Source organism: Xiphophorus couchianus, chromosome 16 (assembly GCF_001444195.1).
Source record: "Xiphophorus couchianus chromosome 16, X_couchianus-1.0, whole genome shotgun sequence".
NCBI lineage: Eukaryota > Metazoa > Chordata > Actinopteri > Cyprinodontiformes > Poeciliidae > Xiphophorus > Xiphophorus couchianus.
In genome coordinates, this window is record NC_040243.1 from 3,673,197 (window position 1) to 3,697,462 (window position 24,266).

The window sequence follows — 24,266 nt, forward strand, 5'->3', positions numbered from 1 at the left end:
CCGCCCAACGCGGCACATCAACCAATCAGAGAGACTCATCTACGTGACGCAGTGGCCAGTGCTTGGTGTCCCGCCAGGAGATGCAGGCACCAATGCGGGTTAGCAGGTTGTCAAACTGGGCTCAAGTGAAAGGAAAACAGCGCTAACAACTCACCAAACTCACAACACCTCTGAATTATCTGGGGAATTTAAACCCCAGATAATTCAGTAAATAAAACCAGAACACTCAATATTTAATCCGCCCTTGTTTACAGTAACTGGGAGGAGAAAACAAGGAAAGAAGCTCCAACAGGCATCGTGCTGCTATCAGCTGCCACCGTTGTTTGTTTAATAGAAACTGAACACAAAATGTTCGTCTGATTCTGCGTTATGACTGCAGGAGCTTCACTGCTTCATAGTTTGGTGTCACTGTCTCAGTTTCATTGTACAAAGAGACGGACAACGGAAAACAACGGCTCCTCTCAAAGCTCGATTAGAGCTGGAAGTGTCGGACGCGTTTTCGACACACGTTTGGCGTGAACGCACCATTAGCCCCGCCCACCAGGTCACGTCTGCACGTTTGTCGCTAACAACAGCTGCCCCACTTTCACCAATTTTTCTTGTTATATTTAGCGACATTACAGACAAAATAAAAACGTATCAAAATCAGAATCAGCAGGTCAGGCTTTTTGAAGATCGGTAATCGGCCAAAAAAACTGCAATCGGTGCAACACTAAGAATTTATCAATACCGATTCCATAATCGATTCTCATTGATTTAGAAAATTAACTCTTTAATTCAAAATATGCATCATGTTGTATTCAACTCAAAGAAAACTAGAACTTGCTTAAACTATAAGAATCCTTCTTATAATTCTTATGTTCATGAATGAAACTTTCTGCACATCAACAGTTTTTGTGATTTTAACATAATAAACGAGTCTGAAAATATATTCTAATTGATCAAATATGAATGTACGTAAATGTTAATGCACTGATGTTTGTTACTGTGGTTTGAGCCAGCAAAGTCGCTCTATTGTGTGCAATCACTAATATTATCTTTCTAGCTAAATTTAAGCACCGCAGCACAGCTGGTGGTTACAGGAAGTTAGAAAAGTAGCTGTTTAAAATTTTCCTGAGATGCTACAAAATCTGATTTGATGTGAAGTGCAACTAGTATGCTGCTGATGAAGCCGCTGTATTACAGATTATTATTAAACACTTCAGTAAAACTTCATTACAAATTATTTTCAGTATTTTCTGGGTTTGGCAAAGTTGATAAAAGCTAAATAATTTGAGCTCTGTTATTGACATTTTAATTAGAAGTATTTTACATTAATATATGTAACATCTAACATCCTCCCACAGATCCAACCTGGAAGTGTCATCCTACAGAACGTCTGAGGTTTTCACCACCAGCTTCCTACTCACGGGCACCGGATCCGTTTTCCTCTGTAAGCCAACAGGTTTGGCTTCTCTGAATATATTTTGATCCAAACAGTCAAAGCTAATTAGTGTATATTCACAGGCTGAAGTTACTGGAGCTGAAAACTTGAATAAGTAAATATTTTTACATTTCAAATTTTACTATTTAGCAACTCGTTTTAAAGTTTTCATAAATACTTATACTAACACTACACATCATTACTCTAAAGTTGTATGGATAGGACAACCATAGTGGAAAACATTTGATGTGACATGAAAATTAGTAATATTTAGTGACAATAAATGGTTTGAAATACAGATCCACTTTTTTACCTTCTGATACAGTTACCAATATCTGAAGTTTCTTTTTTTTTTATGCGGGTATAAATGTGTCAAATTACTAATTAGCAGACTTAAAATACACCAACAGCTTCACAAGCTTTGGTCAAACCGGTGAAAACAACTTTAACTTGTTCAGTCAATGCAATTAGGAGAACAGCCAATGTAAAATAAGTAATAGAGAAACTGAAACTGATAAAAACAATGGGAGGACTTCCTTGCACCGCAAAAAGATAAAATCTTACCAAGTACTTTTAGTTTAGTTTTTGTCTTAGTACACTTGAAGACAAAACTAACTTAAAAGTAACTTTTCAGTTTGTTTTAAGTCAATAATTCCTTAATATTCATTAAAAATGACTATTTCTATTGGCAGATAAATTCACTTATAACAAAACATTTTTCCCATGTTATAAGTTTAGTAATTTACCGATGAAACTTGAACTTTTTCACCATATTAAGGAGTTATTGACTCAAAACAAGCTCCCATATCTTACTGAGAAGTCATTTTTAAGTTAGTTTTGTCTTGTTTCAAGTCTACTAAGATATTTGTGCTAAAATCTAAACCAAAGGTACTTGGTAAGATTTTATGGGGAAACATGTAGAAAATAAAACAAAACTTCTTTCAAATGGGTCAGAAAATGCAATTAGATTTCTAAACATTAATAAATAAATAGAATTTGACTGAATAGATTTGCTCTTAAGAATCGGCCACATTGTCTCTGAAACATCTAGAATTTTTTTTCAATATTGTAGCTGAAAAACCAAAAGGCGGCCATCTTGAAACATGGCCGTCATCCTGAAATTCAAAAATCACACACATTTTTATGCTTGTATCTACAGTTGGATGATTTTATTTATTTTTTTACAGTAATACGCTCCAGTATGACATGAGTTTAAAAATTTCCGAAGCGAAACGAGAGGAGACAGAGAGACACGCAGCGAGTCAAGCAGACAGGAACAAAGTCCTGCTCTCCAGTTTCCTGTCTGCACATCAGCGTGGAGGCCCACCAGTAATGAGCTGGCACACACCAAGATGGCAGCTCACGCAGCCGCAATGAAAAAGGAGGAAAAAAGACGAGGAGAGCTCATCATGTCCGATGTGTGCAGTGGGAAGAGAGCCACGACCTTTTCTGATGCGGCGACTTCCCTCCAGTCGGCCGCGTCTCTGAAGCTTTAGGAGGAAAATCTGCTGTCAAACACCTCGACTCATGAAACCAGCATCAGGAAGCATCTGCATTTACTGCCCAACAGCTGCTGCTGCTTTATCAGGGTGAGCGACAGACTGAAGGTTTATCACGACATGCTGCGGATCTATTATGAGAACGATTAAAGTGACGATAAGAACTATTTATTCTACTTTTAGGTAACTGTATGACTGCATGACAGCATTAATAGACCCACAAACACAAATATTGGAAAATATTCCCATTTATAACGCGATTGTTTATGACTCCAGTCACATGAAGAAGTGTGATTTGTGCCACTAGTCTGTAATTTATTGATATTTATTCGCTCCGTCAGGATAATAAATTTTACTGGACGATAAATTATCCCAGAAGTTATTGCGATAAACAATAATGTTGTTTTGTTTCACATAATATAATGGTAATAATGGCATAATAATGCAAGAACACATTCTCAAAGCTGGAACTGGAAAGCATTTTAAACATCCAAAAGAAATAAACATAAAAAATTTATTATTAAGTCTCTAAACAAAATTGTCCTTCAAAAAAAGGTTCAGTTGAGACCAAAACACCAGACTGAAGACTTTTATCATCCAGTTTGTGGTAAAAAGAGAGAAAAGAGAAAAACAATAAATCATGCAAATGAAAATTATTGAGCTCATTTCAATTTAACATGCGATTAATTGATTTTAATATTTATTGATACTTTTATAGAAAGAACAGTGGAGGGTTTGACCTTTGCCCTGTGTCTTCATCCTTTCTCACCTTCCTGTCTGACATCTGCTAAATTAAGGCGACTCGAGCCGACAACCTTAAAAAAAATAAATATAACTAACAATCCGGACCGGATTGTTTTATTTTGCATATTTAAAATATCTTCCAGTTCCAGGGTTAAATATTCATTATAATTTAAAGTTTATTTGTCTTTGAGAATGTGTTCTTGTATTATTACACCATTATTACCATTATCTGACTTGAAAATGGTCTCAAACCAACAATATTATTATCGTTTATCGCGATAACTGCTGGGACAATTTATCGTCCAGTATAATTGACAGGCTTAGATGTTACATTATGTCCAGTGAGATCATTAAAACAATCAATACCCATAGAATAATTGTTTTACATTTTTGTTTGTTTTATGGCTCAAACCAGCTCTAATTCCTCCCCTACATCAGGGAGAATTTGTGTCACGTTAGCTGCTGATTTAGTCGGTTTATTCAATCAACCTAATCAATTCACATTTGATTAGATTTCAGATTGCCGCGGTTGACGTCGAAGAAGATGAATATCGTGAGTGTGGATTGGCGACAGCATCTGATTCTTCCAGTCTGAACTAAATTCAATGACCAGATTCCCCTGAGAGCAATTAGCCGTTTTGCTACCTGGTGGACTTTCACCACTGAATCTGCTGCAGCCTTAAAAGAGCAAAATAACGTTCGCAGGGAAATTGCCTCCTTTTATCTAAACGCCATCGATATTGGCGGCAACAGTCCGAGCAGCAAACGGTCATAAAAAAACGATTTGGAGAATTTGCGGCGCATGTCTCGTGCGACGCTTGGAGTCTAATTGGCTGCAGCAGGCGGTGAGTTAAAGAGCGCCGGAGCGAGGACCCGGAGCCACCGCCCGTCTTCCTCCCTTCACCGCTTCACTGTGAACAAAAACAAAAAATGACTGCCGCCCCCGCCACCTGGAGGCAACGCCTGCAGGTTTCGTCCTGGAGTTCACCATTTCAGATCCTGTTTCCTCTTCGTTCGCCGCTGGTTGAGTCATTTCAGATCTCTACCAAGTTCCTGGGAAATAAAGTTTAGTGGGTCAGGAGTCCAAAAAGGACTTTACCAAGGAACACAGGCTCGGTTTAGTCCACACGTCACTGGATATCTGGGAAACAAATTTATTTTATGAGTTTTGGCCTTTTATCCACAAGAAAACTTAATAAAAACTATTACACTGCAAAAACACAAAATCGCACCACGTATTTTTGATCTAGTTTCTACTGCAAACATCTTAGTAAACTTGAATTAAGACAAAACAAACTGACAAAAAAGAGATAGGGATTTGGTTTAAAGGAACTCGGTGTTTCGGCAGTTTTGCAGTTTTCTGGAAGTTTGTTCCAGATTTGTGGTGCATAGAAGCTGAAAGCTGTTTCTCTATGTTTGCTTCTGGTTCTGGGGATACAGAGCACACTGTAAAACCAGTATCTTTTAGTCTAGTTTATCGCATGATAAATTAAAACGAATTAAATAATTTCCATTTGCATGATTTATTTTTTTCTCTCTTTCTACCTAAAACTAGATAAGATTCTTCAGCCTGGTGTTTTGGTCTCAACCTGCCATTTTTTAAGGATAATTTTGACTTCATGATTCATTTTATTTGTTGTTTCTGCTGTTTTGTTTATTTATTTTGGATATTTTCCAGTTCCAGTGTCAAATGTTGATTAGAATTTAAAGTTTATTGATCTTTGAGAATCTGTTCTTGCATTATTATGCCATTATTGCAATTATTGTACATGCAAATGGTCTCAAAACAACAATATTATCACTATAGCATCTAGGACAATTGATTGTTCAGTAAAATTTGTTATTGTAATCTAGCCACAAATAATGCACATACTTGCTTTAACAGGATTCCCTGGAATATTATTCCATTTTTAACATAGGAAAAATATCTTAATAAAATAAAAAAGTCAGTGGAACTATAACTTTTTCATCATTATTGATAAATTATTGACCTAAATAAGTTCCAGTATCTCGCTGAAAAGTTTTTGTCTTATTTCAAGTGTACTAAAATATTTGCACCAGAAAAATACTTGGTAGGATTTTGGTTTTTTGCAGTGTGCTCTGCATCCCCAGAGCCAGAACCAAACATGAAGAAGCAGCATTCAGCTTCAAATCTGGAGCAAACGTCCATAAAACAACAAAACAGCCGAAACACCGAGCTCCTTTAAATCAAGGCTAAAAACCCATTTGATTCATAATAACATTTATCAATATATTTGCTTGACGGCTTTTGACAAAATGTTTATTGCTTGTTGGTGACTGTATGATGTTTTTATGTTTCCCGTTGAACTGTTTTACACAAATAAAAACGCCGACGCTCAGTGTTAGAGTACAGCAGCGTCTTTGGGCCCCAAGTCTCATTAACAAGCATCTGGTGTAGATGTCAAGCCAACAGTTCATCCTGTTTGTCCTCACTTGTGGAGTTTGTTGGGAAGAAAAGACGAATCAGACAGAAACAGAGCAAAGTGCAGCTTCAGAGGTCAGCAGATTTAAGCAAACACATGTAATTTCTTTAAAGTGCAGATTTAAGGTTCTTTTAAATGGTAGGAAAATATTATCTGAGGTTAAACTGCCAATCTGGTTGCTGTATTTGATCTATAATTTAGCTAGCAAATGCTTCAAAGTTTCAAATCTACCAAAAAGCTTGTAAAAAGTACTCAAGTACTGAGTAACTGATCAAATTATCAGTCATTTAATATTTAAAAATTGCATCACCAGATGCAGCAAAATATAGAGTTAAGTGGAAATTTGGGTATTTCAAGGCCCAAAATGACAATAATTTATTTAAGTAATAAAAATAACAAAATCAGGCAAAATAATTTTGTTCCCAAATCAGTTTCTTTTAATAAAAAACTCATTAAACTTTAACAGAAACTGCAGGTGTGTGTCCATGTCTGGTGAACCTTTGGTTAAAACATGTTTGATTTTCATTCAGCGGGTAGAAAAATCCAGAAAGTAAAGAGTAGAAATACTTCAAAATAAAATGATTAAAGTAAAAGTAACTGAGTAGATGTAGGTACAGCGATCTGTGACGATCATGGATGGAGGAGTGGAGGAAGCCCTGCTCTCCGCCGCCTCCTCTCCTCCTCCTCTCAGCCAGAGAAAGGAGCGCCGGCCTCGCTGATGAATGAATCGCTGACGTCACGCTGGAGCCCACGAACACAAACGCTGACTGTAAGCCGGCTGACTAACGCCGTACAAACAGCCTCCTTCCCCCTGATTCATGTCTGGCTCCCTGCAGGAGACGAGCCGTGGCCCCCGGACGACTGAAACAACAACCTGAGGTGTTCGCACAGGTGAATCGATGACTCGTAAGGCCAGTGATGTGTTACAGGTGCAACACCTCCACTGTTCTCATTGATTTTTTTTTTTTCCCTAATATTGCACGCTGTAATTTCATCTGCAATTACAGGTTTATAGAAACGCGTTCTCTTTTTTTTCTCCGAGCGTTTTGAACCGATGCTCGCCTGATGGCTGATATCATTATGAGGCAGGAAGGATGTAAAGCGGGTGAAAGGGGCGGAGGTGATGAATTTCTCCCCGTTTCCAGATGAAATGAGCCTGCAGCGCGTTGGAAGTGAGATACGCATCTTCACAGACAATCGTGAGGCTCTGCGTGTTTTACTGTAACTCTGGTTGCAGATGCAGAGTTTTATCTTATGGTGACGAGAGCAGAATTAGTCCCAAACCAAAATGTTTCTCCGCCCCTCTCCAAGCCCGTCTTGCTTGTCCTGATTAAATTACCATCCATCGAGCCGCGGACAGAAGAACACAAATAAATCTACAATTATATTTATTATCAGTTTAGTTTTAGAATTAAAGTTGGGAATGATAACAGAATTAACCTTGATAAAACGCTGATAAAACTTTATTTAATTTAGGCATAAATTTATTGTTTATTTAAGTTTTATTAGCATGCGAGCCTGTAATTAACTTTATAAAAGTTGCCTCCTGATTCAAACTTTTTGTTTTGTTTATTTGAATTAATCTGATTTATTATTTGTTTTTTTTGTTTCTCACTTTGTGTTCATTATGTTCATTTACATATTAATTTATTTTTTATATTTCTCATTATTTACTTACTTACTAAATTAGTCATATTATTTATATATTGTTTTATTAGTAGTAATTTGCTATCCCACTTTATTTGTAATTTATTTGTAATTTATTTATTTATTTGTTTTAATTTACAAAGATCATAATTTTTTTCCCCAGGTGATTTATTTAACTTTTTAAAAAAATCTGTTTTAAGTTGATTCCATTTATTTATTTAATCACATATTTGCTGTTTATTTAGGGGTTTAGTATTTTAATTCTAATTTATTTCCAAGAATAAATAAGAAGATTAAAAATATGTAAATTTTATATCATTAGACTTTTCATAATGGCAAATTTTGCTGGACGGTAAATTATGCCAGAAATGATCACAGATATCAATATTGTTGTTTTTAGACTATTTTTTCTCTGTAATACTAATAAACTAAAGTTTAGTAAAGAACATTTCACACTGGAGCTGAAATACATTAAATATCCACAAATAAAACACAACAAGAAATAATAAATAAAATGGAAATAAAAACCACACAAATGAGTAAATGTAAATACTTAATAACTCTGATTTTTGGTAGATTTTTTTCAAAAAGTAACTCAAGTAAATGTAAATAAGTAAATGTAATTAGTTACTTTCCAACTCTGAGTGACAGTAAAAAAGTACTTGGTAAAAAGTCTACTAAATAAAAAAAATACAAAACTTCAGTTGTGTGTCTGGTGAATTTTTGGTTTAAATTTTTGTTTTTCATTCAGTGGGAAGAAAATCCAGAAATTTTACTCAAGTAAGAGTAAAAATACTTCATAATAAAATGACTCAAGGTAAGGTAATTTTATTTGTATAGCACATTTTCACCAACAAGGCAGCTCAAAGTCCTCAAGTAGAAGTAAAAAATACAGTGTTGTAAAAATGGTACATTAAATGTCACTCAAGTAAATGTAACTGAGTAAATGTAACTGAGTAAATGTAACTGAGTAAATGTAACTAGTTGTTCTGATCTATTTGAGCTCACGTTCCAATTCTATGATAAACTATTAATTATCCAAAACGTTTTGCTCTACTTACTTATCAAAAACAGAGCATAATGTAATCCCATTTCTTTTTTCTCAAACAGTGAAACGGTTATTTTAGCTATTGCAGCAGAGTTACAATAAGGGCTTATTTTTAGAAAACAGCAGAACAGCCTTATTAGTCCTTTCTAAAACTGGATAATTTGCCGTCTCCCATTTCATTCACAGTTCATCCTTGTCGAATAGGATGTGCTCGAGCCCCCTCCTTCTGCATGGTCTCCCACTTCGCCCTCCCACTCAACCCATTCAAAGACGCGGCTCCGCTCTCATTTGGATGCAGAAGGCGCAGAGGAGCCTTGATCTATTCAGAACCGCTCTTACCGGAGCGGGGACCTCCTCCTCTTCATCCTTCAGAGGAGGCCGAGAGCGGCAGATTAAAAGTCACCGTGTTCATCACCCCGCTGAAGCACTCCCATTAACGGACATTACTCTGCCTCCACCCCTAAACTGGGGCTCTTGGTATTATGTGGTGGAAGAGATTCAAACAGTTAATGGTTTACAGAGGTGGACAAGTAATGTAGCTCTACTTCTAAATATTTATACTCAAGCAAAAGTAAAAAGTAAATTACTCAAGACCAAGATCAAAAACGTATTTGGTAAAAATAAAAAGTCTACTCGATGCATTTTGTGCATTCCTTTGGGTCTCAACTTATGAAAACAGCCCAAGCACTTAAAAATCAACACCCAGCCGTTTTGTTGGCAATAACTTAATATTTTTTGGTGTCTGGAAAATGAGACGTTTCAAAAACTTCCGGAATGTAACTTCACAAATCAGCAGGCACTGCCTGTTGCCTAGCAACCCCAGCCTGTCACCTAGCAACCCAACATGGAGTTCCAGCATGTTTGGTCAGCTGATTTCACCGCTGTATGCGCTGTATAATGGCTGCTGGAAAAGACAAGTGCTCACAAAGCAATACTTTGACGATTCTGAATCAACCAAAATGTGAAAAAACTAAAATTACTACTAAAGCGGATAAAGACAAAACTAAAACCAAACAATATTTAACAATTAATGGCTAATGAAAACTAGAAAACACAATAAAAACCAATTAAAACTAACCGAGTTAGACAAACAATAAGTCACAAAGAACTAAAACTGAGCTATAATGAATAACCCATAATGTTCTTAAAACAGGTATGAACCCTGTCTGGTGAAGGATCAGTAGAGGTGGGTACAGTACCCAACAAGAGTAGCACTGCATCAACATAGTTTACCGCCCAAGAAATTAATCAAGAGTAAAACAGTATTTGTTAAAAGGCCAGCTCGAGTACTGAGTAACTGATCAAATTATCAATTATGTAATATTTAAAAATTACATAATCAGCTGGACATACATATAAATTTAAGTGAAAAATTTGTTAATTTAAGGACCAAAATTACAATAATTCATATAAGTAGCAAACAATAACAAAATCAGGCAAAATAATTTTTTTCCAAGTCAGTTTCTTTCAATAATTTTTATTTTTTATTTTTTATTACATTTTAACAAAAACTGCAGGTCTGGTGAATTTTTGGTTACAATCATTAAAGCACAATTTTTTCAAAAAACATTACTCAAGTAAATGCAATTCAGTAAATGTAGCTAGTAAATACACAACTGATGGTTTATTAGATTAAAATCAGTTCCAATTGATTAACGAATAACTTCCGCTTATATCTTTTTTTAGTGTTGCAGTTCGGCCGCCATCCAGCAGAGGGCGCCACGGGTCATACTAAAGCGGAGCCGTTCATACGAAAATGAAAGCTGGTGGCGGTCTCTCAGAACAAGAGAGAAACGGTGCGGGATGAAAAAATGAATTTTAAACGGTTCTGTTCAGAAATATAAACACTCAAAAAACTCCTTAAGTTAACAGCGATCATTCAGGCGAAGCAGCGTCAAAACTCATTCAAATTTTACATATTTATCACGAAGGGAGGATTTTATGTCAGAAAGGGAAGGAATGACGCAGAAAACCTGTAGCATGATGGCGCCAATGAGCGCGGTTTGTTTTAAGGGCCGTCAGTTAAAGCGCTTCCTGGTGCGAAGTTTTAATATTCCTACAAGAGCAGCTCCAGACTACACTTCTGTCTGTTCATGGGGAATTAAGTGTTTAACATTTTATTCTTTTCATCTTTTATTTTTCTATTCAGCAACCTAAGAGGTTCCTGTTTTGCTATATTTTATAAATATGTCTTTAGCTTAATAATTCTGTTTATTCAGTCAGTATTCAATACAGCTGACATTGTGTTAAAATTTTAGATTTTTGCTAAATTTAACATATTATCACAAATGCAGCCCTTTATGTTGATACAAGAGGAACCTCAGGTTTTTAAGAAGATGGTCGTCTATCAATTTATCGTTAGTTGACCAATAAGATCAACCAGCATTAGATTAACTCATTAATCGATAACTATGTGTTGGGATAAAAGGCTTTTTAATATTAACATCTTCCAAAGCTCTCAGCTGCAAACAAAATCCAGCTATGGAGTTGTGGAAGCTGGTTTTGTGAAGAATTGATCCGTGTTTAAGGCGGTTTGGAGCGCTGATGGTCTGGTTTCCTGAGGATTAAAACCGCTCTCTAATGGAAATGTCTCCCAGCCATTTACAGAGCGCTGTAAATGGCACAGTTTTGGGGTTGCTGAGAGCTTTCCCCAGTGTTTCTGAGGTGAGCGTCCGTTGCTCCCAGCTGTTTAGCACAATAGGGCTTGCTTCAGCATTTCTGGTATCCATTCTGCCTCCGTTTTTCTTTTCTTTTTTTCCAACATAAGAAGGCGAGTGTGAGTGATTTCTCTCAGGGGTCAAGGTACGATCTGTCAGCTCTGACTCTATGATTGTGCGTGTGGCCTTTCTGGTATAAAGTCAATCTGTGCTGCATTCTGTGTTTATTCTCTGGGTTTTATTGTTGCCCGACTGTAAGAAGAGACTGTGAGACAAGAATCCTTTTCATTGGTTGTGAGTTTGGAGGTTTTCTTTAGCAGGAGGGACAAGAAAATCGCTAAGTGAAGAAAAATCATGTAGAAACTTAGTGCTTGGTCAAAAAAACATTATCTCTGTGGCCAGTGCCGTTATTTGAGACGGGCAATGAGGCTGACCACCCAGGGCGCCACAGCCAGGGGTTGGCATGAACATTTCTTGTTTTATATTCATATCCAGTCAAACGAAAGTGCCTGCTCTATATTAAAAAGTGTAAAAAAAACATGTCTCCAAACTACTTATGACGTTGAAGTTGGTATCTGGTCCAGAAGGATGTTTTATTAAGCTAATTTTTCTTTTAGCGTTCAGTGTTTCTGCTAGCTTTTAAAACGCTTAGCGCAATTTCCTTCCTCTAAATTTATTTTTCTGAATGAATTCTAAACTTTCAGTTGAATAACATACAACATTTGTGTTGAATTGTTTTAGTTATCGACTGTTGGGAGTTCTTCCAAGTAGCTAGACGTTTATATTCATGCTCTTATTTTGAAGTGATTGAAGACAGTTTATGCAGCAGTTCAGTTTCCTTTCCTAATGTCCTCCTTCTCTCCCCCCAAAAAATGTATGTCAAACAAGAAACGAAATAAAACACAAACATTAGACACAGACGTAAATATAATAAGGCAAATTACAATGTCAAAATTTAATTGGTGCTTGAGGGTTTTATATAATTTGAATTGAGGCTAGCGCTTTAGCATTAGCAGAACTAATGTTTATAATTGGTGGTAAAATGTAAAGGTAATTTTAAAAAGATAGGTTAACCGCTTTTCCTGGGTGTTTTAAGGCTACATATGCATAGCATTTTTATAAAAAATGTTACTTTTTATAAAGTAATTTTCTGCTAACTTCATGTAGCTTTTGTTACGCTAAACAAATCTGAATAAAAATGGCTGTCAGTGTTGTGAAGGATGCCAACCCCGGGTATAGATGGGTTAATTAGTTAGATAGCTGACAGAGCTAGTGCACACCGCACTGTTCAGATGTTAATCAGTAAAGAGGATAAAAAACCATGCATATTTTTTCTATCACATAAAATCCCAACAAAATAATATTATTAACAATAATTCATTAAAAAGTAGCAAATCAATCAAGAAGATCCACCGAAGTTTAAAATATTCATCCTTCTGCTTGTTTAGGATGACAGAAAACTTCTTAACATAAGTTTGTGAATCTTAAACAAAATGTTGCTTATAAATGCAGTGCTCTCATTTCGGGTTGTGATGCCAGACCATAAACGCACCATGAGTCCGTATTTTGACATTAGCCTCCTAATAAAACAATAAAGAAGCATAAAAAAGATAAATCAACCATGTTTGGATTTGATTTCACATTATGGAAATCGGCACAAACACACTTTCCCTTTTTAACATCGCTCTACTACTTCTTCTTTTAAAGTACTGCATGCAGAATAATTTTTTCAGTCCCTGAAAGCATCCTGGGATTGGCAATAACAGCAATTATAAATCCTCCCACGCAACCGTTCAAAGGACAGCCATCCAACGCGTTGTTTGTGCTGCTGAAACTCCTTCTCAACACTTTTTGGTAGCATTTGCAATTCTCTGACTTTGCAGCAGGATCACAATTAAATCACATGTATTTATAGCTCCAATGCACAGAAAGCAACATGAGGAAAAATCTTGACTGTATTTTTTACACATGCATCCACAGACGCATCTAAAAGTGTTTTAAAATGCAGAGACAGAATTCATTCTTCGTGCTGACGGCTGTTGAAAGCTTTCCTGGGTTTAGGCGATGCAGAACCACCAGAATGAGAACCTGTGATTGCTATTCTAACAGCTGCAGCCTGGCTCCAAGCCCATCCACATACCGGGACACAGCTCGCAGCTCCACTAATTGGGCCGGAGAAGTCGGTGCATTGCAACAAAGCAGCGTAACAGCAGCACTTAAGAGCTAACAGGTGGCGTTTTTAAATAAAACATTGAGATAAATCTACCTCACTCTGAGCTTTCACGCACAACTGCTCCGGATGAGTGCAGGACAAGGGCATCTTTCTAATTAGAAGGGTAATTATAAGTGTTTATTAGGCGTTAAAGGTCAAGGGCAAGGTCGTCGGCATGTCGTCTTACACACGGAGCTGAAGCAAGGCCAGTACCAGACTAATAAGGATCAATCTGTATCAATATTTTAAATTTGGATTCAAGTTGTCTATTTTAATAAGAGAAAAATCAAAGAATAGAAATTTATCTCAATATCCTGCAAGAAAACAAAAAGATGCCAAGAGAAGATGAGTGCTTTAAAGATGAAGATGTTTTGATCTTCAGACGTAAAGAAACATTTTATTTTTAGCCTCTATAGCTCCACTAAACAGAATCATGTTATTAATAAAAAAATACTCAAAGAACAAGTTTTTCTGTTTTTATCTTGACTTGTTTGTTACTAAGCTAAATATTTGTACAAACTCTTTTTCTCTTTGAACTTATTTCAAGCAATACAACTTGTTTAATTATTCATTTAGATGTAGCTTTTGGGGCTGCACAGTGGTGCAGTTGGTAGCACTGTTGCCTTGCAGCAAGAAGGTCCTGGGTTCGATTCCCGCCCAGGATCTTTCTCCATGGAGTTTGAATGTTCTCCCTGTGCATGCGTGGGTTCTCTCTGGGTTCTCCAGCTTCCTCCCACAGTCTGAAAACATGACTGTCAGGTTTATTGGTCTCTCTAAAAATTTCCCCTAGGTGTGTGTGTGCATGGTTGTGTGTCCTGTCTGTTTCTGTGTTGCTCTGCGACAAACTGGCAACCTGTCCAGGTGATCCCGCCTCTCGCCTGGATCGTTAGCTGGAGAGGCACCACCACTTCCTGACCCCAATAGAGACAAAGGGTGTAAGAAGATGGATGGATGGATAGTATAAGAAATTACTTGTAAATTCAGTGAGGTTTTGATAAATGTCACAATAGTTTCTCTCACTCAGGGCACCATCCTGTACTTGGGCAGCGCATGCAGTGAGAAAATATGGCCGTATTCTGTTTGGCAAAAATTTCCATTACCTTGACTCAACCTGTGACTTGAGGTAGTTCAGGCTACTAGTTGCTATTATGGCATTGCTAACTAACTAGCTACCTTTTTTTTAATTTATGTACAGGTACCTGGACAACTTTTGTTTCACCACTCACTTCTGCTGCCAACCCATACGAGGCTAAATGCAAAGAAAAAACAAAAAACTTCTAAGCTCGGCGGTTAAGGTTAGCAGTGTAAGACATTTTCACACCAGATATCCCGATAGACTCAGTTCTCCTGGCAACAAAAATTGGAACATTTGTTACATTTCAGCTCCTGTGTTTTCACTGTTAAACAAACCAAACCCTTTGAAAAACCTGTTCCCCTCCTCGCCTGTAGGGGTGCTGCACTAAGAACCACTTGAAGAAACAACACAAAAATCTCAGAAGAAGACACTGAGCGCAACTTCCTTCTTCACAAAATGTAAACAAAACGGAATAGCATCAGATTTCAGCGGTTGTAGGATTTCTCTTAAATCTTTTGTAAAAGACAACAAACCATTTCTCCAGCTAGCGTTAGACTCTTTCATTTGTGTTGGTTGTATTTACCCAGAATGCCCTGCACTATAGTCCGCTTCCTGCAAACCCAGACCTACTTAGGCGGACCAGACCAGTCGTCCAGAGTTCGATTGCGTTTTCATACTTCCACAAACGAACCGGACTTTCTAGGCAAATGAAAGTGGATTTAACAGAGCTGGTGTGAATGCACCTAACCAATAGTTTTCATTCTTAAATTTTATTCAAGGTTGCATTAAAAGGATCTTAAAAACTTTCTGAAACTCTGTTCAACAGATATTAGCGAGAAAAGAGCAAAAATCAACTATTTCTACAGGGAAACTTGTGATGTAGGATCAAAGATCTATATTCAGGCAGGTTGATGCAACAGGGCAGAGGTGGAAATGCTCCTGTTATGCATCCGACTGTCTGTGTATCTACAGTTCCCCGACTGCACGCCAGAGTTTTATGTAGAAAGGCTTGTCTTTTTCAAAACAAACAAGCAGCGTGTGCATGCATGCATGATAAGCAGCGCTCCCGTGGCCCCCATTCATTCAGGCCTCGCCCCAGCCTTCCCTATGAGTGACACCCCGACTAACACACGCACAGATAAACACTCACACTGACAAACACGATAAGGCTTTGCCCGCAAAAAAACACCGACGCCGACTGACTGATGGACGTCTCTATGGAGACCCCGTCACAGAGACCGACACGACGTCTCCCGCCGAGCCGGAGGAGGAGGAGGAGGAGATAAAGAGTGGGAACATGCAGCAGCAGCAGACTGATGGAGAACCAGACCTGAAACATTCCAGCACGTGCACCGATCCGGTCCGGCGTCACTGCCCTCTGATCCGCAGTCTCACCCCATCGCTCTCATCTCTCCATCACTTTTTTCCTTCCTCCTCTCCTTCTTCTTTTTCTCCTACACCCAACGTGTGTTTATTTCCATCCCTCACCTCCTCTGCTGGTTTCTCCACCCTTCTTTCTCTGCGGGTTCTTCTCTCCACCTCTCTCCCACGCTGCGCGAAATGGAAGCTCTTGCAGAGACCTGGGGTTGCCATAGTAACCTGCCATAGTAACCACTCACCATCTTGCGTCTCTCCGTCACGTCAGCGGGGGTGTGGAGGGGGCTCGGGGCGTCCGCGGCCCCGCTCTGCTGCTCCTAAAGCGGGAAGCCGCAGCTCGAATCTCCCCGGTTCGGATCAGAACAGCAGCCACTTTACCAGCTGACCGTCTCCACAGGTGTAGAGTCCAAAATTAACTGCTAATCTCCCTTCACTGCTCCTCCGTCTGGGCTTTTCCCGGTAGATTTTCAGCCGGACCAATCAGCGAACAGAGTGAACGATGACGTCGATTTTCTGCGCCGTTTTATTAAAGTAGTCTACCTGTAGTTTTAGCAATATCAAGTCAACAAAGCCGTTCAGTCCGTGTGGGTCGCACTTCCAAATATCTATTTAGCATCAATAGCGATCTAGTTCGGCTCCACAACGGTGAAGGATGGTTGTTTACAGCGCAGGAAACTTCCGGTAAGCTTCACACGAACTGGCGCATTACAAACGTCACAACCAAACGTTTGTGACAGAATAAAATGTGAAACTTCAACACAGTCCAGATCCGCTGTACCAAGCAAAGCGAAGAACAAAGGGCTAGTTTCTACCAGGCTAGCTCTAAATGTTGTTTTAACATTTCATTTAAAGCATTCTGTATGACAACTAAAATAATTATTCAACAATTAAAATAATTTTGTAATAAATTAATCGCTAAATGAAATATACAACATATTCAGAGCAGTAACTAACCCAAAACTGTACTATATATATATATATATATATATATATATATATATATATATATATATATATATACGTATATATATACGTATATTTATGTTGCATTAAAGATAAGTAGTTTTAGTTTACCCAGTTCAAATTCACTAAAATAATGCTATATTATTGCATTTTAGGCAATAAAATATTTAAACAACAAGCTGAATTATTTATTTAATTATTTGTATTTGTTTATTTTAAATAATATTTTATAAAATAAGCCTTGGTGGTTAAATGAAAAATCAGCAGAATGTGGCAATTTTTTATCAGATGAACCAAATAATTGAGTATTAAAATAATAAATAATTGCAGCCCTACTTTTAACATTTTAATTGAAACAGTCTGCATAAAAACCGACAGGAAAGCTGAACCCGAACGCCTCACTACTGCTAGAAAAATGTGCAACAGTGTTGCATACTCAGTGAAACACGCCTTCAGAGTGCTGTACCGGACTCCTGTCTTCTTTCAGAACCGCCTTAAATATTCATGGCACATTTTCAACCAGGTGCTGGAACTATTCCTCAGAGGTTTGGCTCCATATTTACATAATAGTATCACACAGTTGCTCCAGAAGTTTCAGCTGCACATCCAGGATGCAAATCTCCTGTTGGTGTCACATGCCGACGGTTCTCCGTTGGATTGCGATCTGCTGACTGCGGAGGCCAGTGGAACGCAACATGAACTCATTTTCATGTACAGCTGCTCAATTTAAAACACATATTCATTAAATTTGGGGGAAAAATATGTATTGCACTCGGAAAAGTGCTGTGCCAGGACTTAGCCACCTGTAAGGCCTGTGGGACGGTTTAAGGTACGTAGAGAGAAGTAAGAACCGTACGTGCATTACTGATTTGCCAGAGTCTCTTTTTCTAAAAAAAAAATGCACTACAGGGATCTGAAAAGTTGCCTAATAAAGTTCCTAAGTTGGTGGAAGTATGCATTAGAGATTAATTAAGATTTAAATGTTGCATTATCCTGCTTCTCAGATATTTACATACACATATGGGGAAGAAATGGACGAATTGTTCCACAGGAGCCCAATGATAACTACCTATGTGTATTTAACAGGCCTGGAACAATTAATCGCAATAATCGTGATGAATCAAATATTGATATAATTGCCAACTGATTTGGTAATCAATTAACTATTAACTGACTGTAAAAAAGGCTCTGATTGTGCTAAAACAACACCATCGTAATTAAACCAAAATGTAATTACTGAAAATATGTTTTCATTTAGATAAAAAAAAGTGTTTGTCTATAAATATATTCTATCCAAACCTTTCCTGTTAGATAATTTTAGCTTGACCTGGTTCAAATTTAGCTAAAAAACCTCATTATAATCTCCTTTTGCTATCTAATTATTAATCGGTTAATAGAAAATAATCAACAGATCATTCCTGCTTTATACTGATCTTAAGTCAAGCAGAAATCAAGCACATGTTGATGTTAGAAGTAGTTTTTTAGCAGCAGATTGCAAATGACCAAGTGTACACTAAAGGAATGCCATATTATTGCATTTTAGGTAATAAAATGTTAATGCATTTGTAGTATTGCATAAAATAATCATAAGTGGTTAAATGAAGAATCTACAGAATTCTTATTTTCATCCATTTAATCAATCAATTGTAAGAATAATTGATGATTAAGCTGCTTTAGTTCGATGCAGAATCACACTGGGACCCATTACAGAGTCGGCCTTCTATCACCTGAACAACATTTCCAGGTTTAAAGAATTAATGTCCAAACAAGATCTACAGAAACTCAACCATCCGTTCATATTTAGTCACAATGATTACTGCAACCAATCAGATCCAGAACGCTGCTGCTGAAGTCCTGACTAAAACCAGGAAAAGAGAGCACATCACCCCAGTTCCAAAGTCCCTGCACTGACAGAATTGACTTTAAGATACTGATGTTAGTCTTAAATCACTGAACGACCAAGATATTTGATGTATATTTGCTTGAAAAAGGCCTTTGTTTCTTTTTTCATAATTTGTTAGTGTGCAATGTTTTTATCGTGTAGAGCTTTTGAACTTGCCTTGTTGCTGAAATGTGCTGCACAAATAAACTTGACTTAAATATTCTCTCTTGCTCGGTTAGAACGGTAGAAAGTTGGTTTAAGCACATCTAGACGCAGATTTTCTGCTCCGTACCTATGTAACTGCAACTGCACTGCAAAAACACAAAATATTATTACCAGGGATTTTTTTTGTCTACTTTCTAGTGCAAATATCTTAGTACACTTGAAATAAGGTAAACTAATTTAAAAGGAACTTTTCAGCAACATATTGGAGCTTGTTTGCAATAATTCTTTAATATTGATGAAAACGTTCTAGTTCCACTAGCAGATTATTTCACGTATTCAAAGTGAAAATATCGGCCAGTGGAACTAGAACTTTAAAAAAACATATTGAGGAATTATTTACTTAAATAAGCTCCTATTTCTTGCTGAAAAGGTAGTTGTAAGTTAATTTAGTCTTATTTCAAGTGTACTAAGATATTTGCATTGAAAAATAAACCTGAAATACTTGGAGGTGAGATTTTGTGTTTCTCCTCTCTTTTGCTTCTGGGCCTCAAATGAAGGGGGACACTGCAAAACCACAAAATCTTACCAAGGATTTATGTCTAGTTTATTGTGCAAATATCTTAATACCCTTAAAATAAGACAAAACTAACTTACAAGTAACTTTTCAGGAAGGTATAAGAGCTTCTTTAAGTCAATATTGCTGAATATTACTAATTCTATTTCTCTTATAACATGGAAACAATATCTTGTTACAAGTAGAACTAGTTATTTTTTATCAAAATGAAGGAGTTACTTACTTAAACAAGCTCCTCCATCTCGCTGAAAAGTTACTTGTAAGTTAATTTTGTCTTCTAAGACATTTGCAGTAGAAACTAAACTTCTTGGTAAGTCTTTGTGGTTTTGCAGTGTGAACAGGTGCTCCTAATACAGCGGCCACAGAGCGTATATTGGGAAGCAAACGGTGAAGGTGTGAGAGGAATCGACCTCATTGTACAGCCAGATCTGAGATTTATCACAGTGACGGCATGCAGCTTTGCTAACTGCCTCCTCCGTGGCTCCCTCCGGCTCCCCTGGCGCCGCTGCTGGCACGTCTGCGTGGCCTCCTCTGGAGCCAGCATCTCGCTGTGACATCAGCGCCGCCCCCGCCGCTGCCCCCGAAAATACAACAACCTCCAAGCAGATACAAAAAGGACATTTGATTACGTGTCATCTTGTGCGACAGCGCGCCCACGCTTCTCTCCAGGCATCTCTTTGTGATCTCTGAGAGTGCCGTGGAAACCAAACCTGGCTCTGTCAGGCTGAATCACACGCAGCACGGAGAGATGAAATTAAATTAACAAACAACGGCATCAGGAGGGGAGGAAAAAAACCTGTTAAGCATCACACTTTGGTCACTGGGGTTATAATTTCATGTTTATCTCTTATTGGTGCCATCTACATCATCAATAACTATACTGTCATCATCAGTTATGGCAGGCAGTTTTAACAAAAAATCTGTTTTGTCTGACTATCTGGAATTACATTCCAGATATCTAAAAATGTATTTTGACTATTTTAAATGCATTTTAAATTAATTTTGGTAATTTAAGATATCTGCATTCACGTTCTGACTGGTAAAAATAATAATTTAATATTTCTTCAATTACATTTTGGCAAATGTATTTCACTGCATCTCAAATGACGTCACCAAATTTGTCATTTTAAGGGTCACACATCAGCAGTTTCAATTTAACAGATCACAAATGTAATTATAGCTAATCAAAATGTCATTTTTTGACATCTGAATTAAGAATTGCACATTAGTTCTCTTGTGCTGCCTGTGTACGGCAGGCATTTGTAACATAAAATCGGTTTCATCTGTCAGATGTCTAAAAATACTACATTTTGACTATCCAAAATGGTAATTTAACATATCTGCATTCACATTCTGATCAGCAAGAATAATAATTCAAGATATCTCCATTTACATTTTGACAGATTAAAATCCCATATCTCAACTGGCGTCACCAAATTGGTTATTTTAAGGGTCACACATCCGCAATAGCAATTTAAGATATCACAAACATAATTATGACTAATTCAAAGTAAATCTTTTGATATCTGAATCAAGAATTTCCTTTTTAATCTAAAAAAAGGGAAAGTTTTGATTTGCTTCTGGTCTACTGGGATGTTTGCACTGAAAACTAGAAGGTATTTAGTCAAGATATCTCAAATTAATCTGGAATAATCCTGTTTATTCTCTTCCAACAAACACAATATACCTAAAAAAGGTTTTGAAAAGCTAAAAGTGCTCCTGTCCACCCCGTCACCAATGCACCAAGCTGAAATGGTGCATTTCCCAAAACATTTTCCTATTTTTTCTATTGTTTTATTAAGATTTCAATATGCAACATAAATCTGTGATGTTTTGACTAGACAGAATATTAATTCAAAATATCTGAAATAGAAAAGCTGTCATTACAGATATCTGAAAAGATTTAAAAAGGAATTTTAATTAGTCAAAATTACAACTCCAGAAACTTGTAATTTAGCTTTGTCTAGTTGTTATTTGATTTCAAGAAATCCACAATTTGATTTGAACTAGTCGAATATCTAAAAATACATTTGAGATATCTTGAATTAATTTGTCATTCAAGACAATTTAATTAGAATATGGACTAGTCAGAACAAAACATCTTAAATTTAAGTTGTAACCAGTCATAATATAATTCTTGGTATCTGAAATATATGTTTCAAATAGTCAAAAATTCATTGCAGATGTCTGAAGCTTCCATATAAATTAATGGTAAATCTATTGTCATTTATACTAGTCAGAATGTAAATAGAGATATCTCAAACAGAAACTTTGTCTTGTGAAAATATAATTACAGTTATCTTAATGACTAATTTGTCAAGTTTATAACGAGTTTCAGATATCTGGAATGGAGGTAGGGCGAGGCAGATTTTATGTAGAAACGGCCTGCCATACAGCAGTATCAGTATGACTCTACTGTTGCGCCTGCAGCAAGCGGAGCCAGTCAGCGAGGCAGACCGAACCGAGGAAAGGCCCCAGCCTGACTCTGCAATGCTGTAGTGAGCTCTTATGCCATCACTGACCCGAAACAAACTCCCTCAAGACTCCGGGCCTTAACGCGGCCAAGCCGGCAGTAGCTGCGGCGCAGGGTGGTCAGGCCGGATTGCCTTCATTATCCAATCACATTTACTGACACACACAGAGAGGAGAAGAGCTCTTCCTCTGACTCGACTCGGCATCCGACAGCCAAGCTCAGCCGCTGGATGGGCAACTTATTTAAAGGGGATCAAAACTCACATTTTTTGACGTTTTTGCACTTCCATTTGGGATTCTGCTGCTGCTAAAAACAACCGAAGCACTTAAAGAAACAGCCAGTCAGATTTTTTTGCCAATAAATTAACGGGTTTTTTTCAGTGTCTGGAATGCGATCAGTTTGAACGTAACGTCACAAATCAGCAGGCACTGCCGTTACCTAGCAACCCCAGAGAAGCCCAGCCCGTTACCTAGCAACCCAAGCAGAATTCCAGGACATATGGTAATAATAATAATAATAATAATAATAATAATAATAACAATAATAATAATAATAAGGGGGCACCTTTCAAAAAACCCAGTCACCTTACAAAACCCAACTAAGCAAAAAACAATTAATAAAGCTGATCAGCTGGTTCACAGCTGTATGCGCTGTACAATGGCTGCTGGAAAAGACAAATGTTTTATTTGTCATAGTAGTAACTTTCCCTGCACGACAAATTGAAAATTATAACATTGTTTTGAGACATTTTTCAAGTGACCACATTAGTTTGCTCTCTGAAAGACCAATAAGCTTTAATTTAGCAGAAAGCACCTCACTCTTGAACTGGAAAATATTTTAAATTTCCAATAAATAAAACAGAAATAAAAACCTCACACAACCAAATCCATAAATAAAATGGTTTATGAATTCTGTAAAAAAAAAAAAAAAACCTTTCAAAAAACATTAATAATCAGAACGAAAGCTATCAAGCTCATTTTGATTTATCATGCAATTAATTGACTAATTAATTATTGCAACAGGCTTCGTTATTGACGTACCATTCAGAAATCACTGGCTGCGTTCTTGTTGGTTGTGCAGGAGGCTCCAGTTCTACTTTTCAAAGTTGTACGGTTGAATAATTGCGCATCTGTTAGCAGCCATTTTCACGTGAGTGTAAATGTTGAGTTGGGGGGCCAGTGTGGCCAGCAGCAGCTTATTTGGATTTAAAGCTCTAAAACAGCTCATTCTGAACTGACCAGACTAAAATCTCATTATCTCAGAATGATTTTGTGCAAAAAATGAACATGTTCTGTATAGAGCTGCTCAAGGAAGAATAGTAGGTCACCTTTAAAAAAATCTCACACCAAGTTTGAAATCTCCCCCAGGACGTTTACAAACTCACGAGGAAGGAAGAGCATCCTCAGTTCATTTTTCAGTTTCATTTTTTCCTCTCCACGTTTGGTCATGATGAGAATATATTCCTCAGGGGAAATCTCACCATTTCTAATTATGTCAATTCAATGGATTATAGCATTCATTTTTATCCAATTAACCATTCCCATTCCTCCTACTATATTCAATAATTAATGCCCCGGACAGCCATCATGATCCCCAGAGGGCCAACACCCAGGCCTGGATGGGAGACTCAGTCAAACCAATCATGGGTGATAGTGCCCATCCAGCCATCACAGGGGAACAGCGGTTCTGCTGCAGCCGGGTCAGTGCACATGTGCTCCGCTGGCCCCTGGTTACTGATGATCAAATAGTGGCACATCATGCAAAAAAAAGATATAAATCACTGTCCAAGTTTGAGTTCTCAGTTTATGTTGCAATATGTGCAACATAAACTGAGGTTGTTTTTCCATTATCCACTCATTCACTAAACAGAAAGTTATTTATGTGGTGGTGGAAGTTAATTGCAGGGTCTGTAATTAACTAATCGCAGTTTAATAGAAAACTACACTGACAAAATAAGTGATATTTTCATTTCAAAAACCACTTTTGCTGCTAAATTACTGATTAAATATATATATGATTTCAACAACAAATGTCTATTATTTTTATCTCCTTTTAGCATAACTGGAACACAACAATAACTGCA

The 24,266-nt window shown here is 37.3% G+C and overlaps 1 protein-coding gene across 3 annotated transcripts in view; it reads right to left on the bottom strand.

Moving 5' to 3' along the window:
• lrrc4ba (leucine rich repeat containing 4Ba) overlaps nucleotides 1-24,266 on the bottom strand; it is a 45,869-nt gene that overhangs the window by 15,107 nt on the left and 6,496 nt on the right. Inside the window, exon 1 of one of the 3 annotated variants that reach the window (XM_028043025.1) lies at nucleotides 16,238-16,286. The exons of 1 other annotated variant lie outside the window; for it this stretch is intronic. The gene's annotated coding sequence lies outside the window, so the exon portion shown is untranslated. One more of the 3 variants, XM_028043024.1, reaches the window with a different exon arrangement.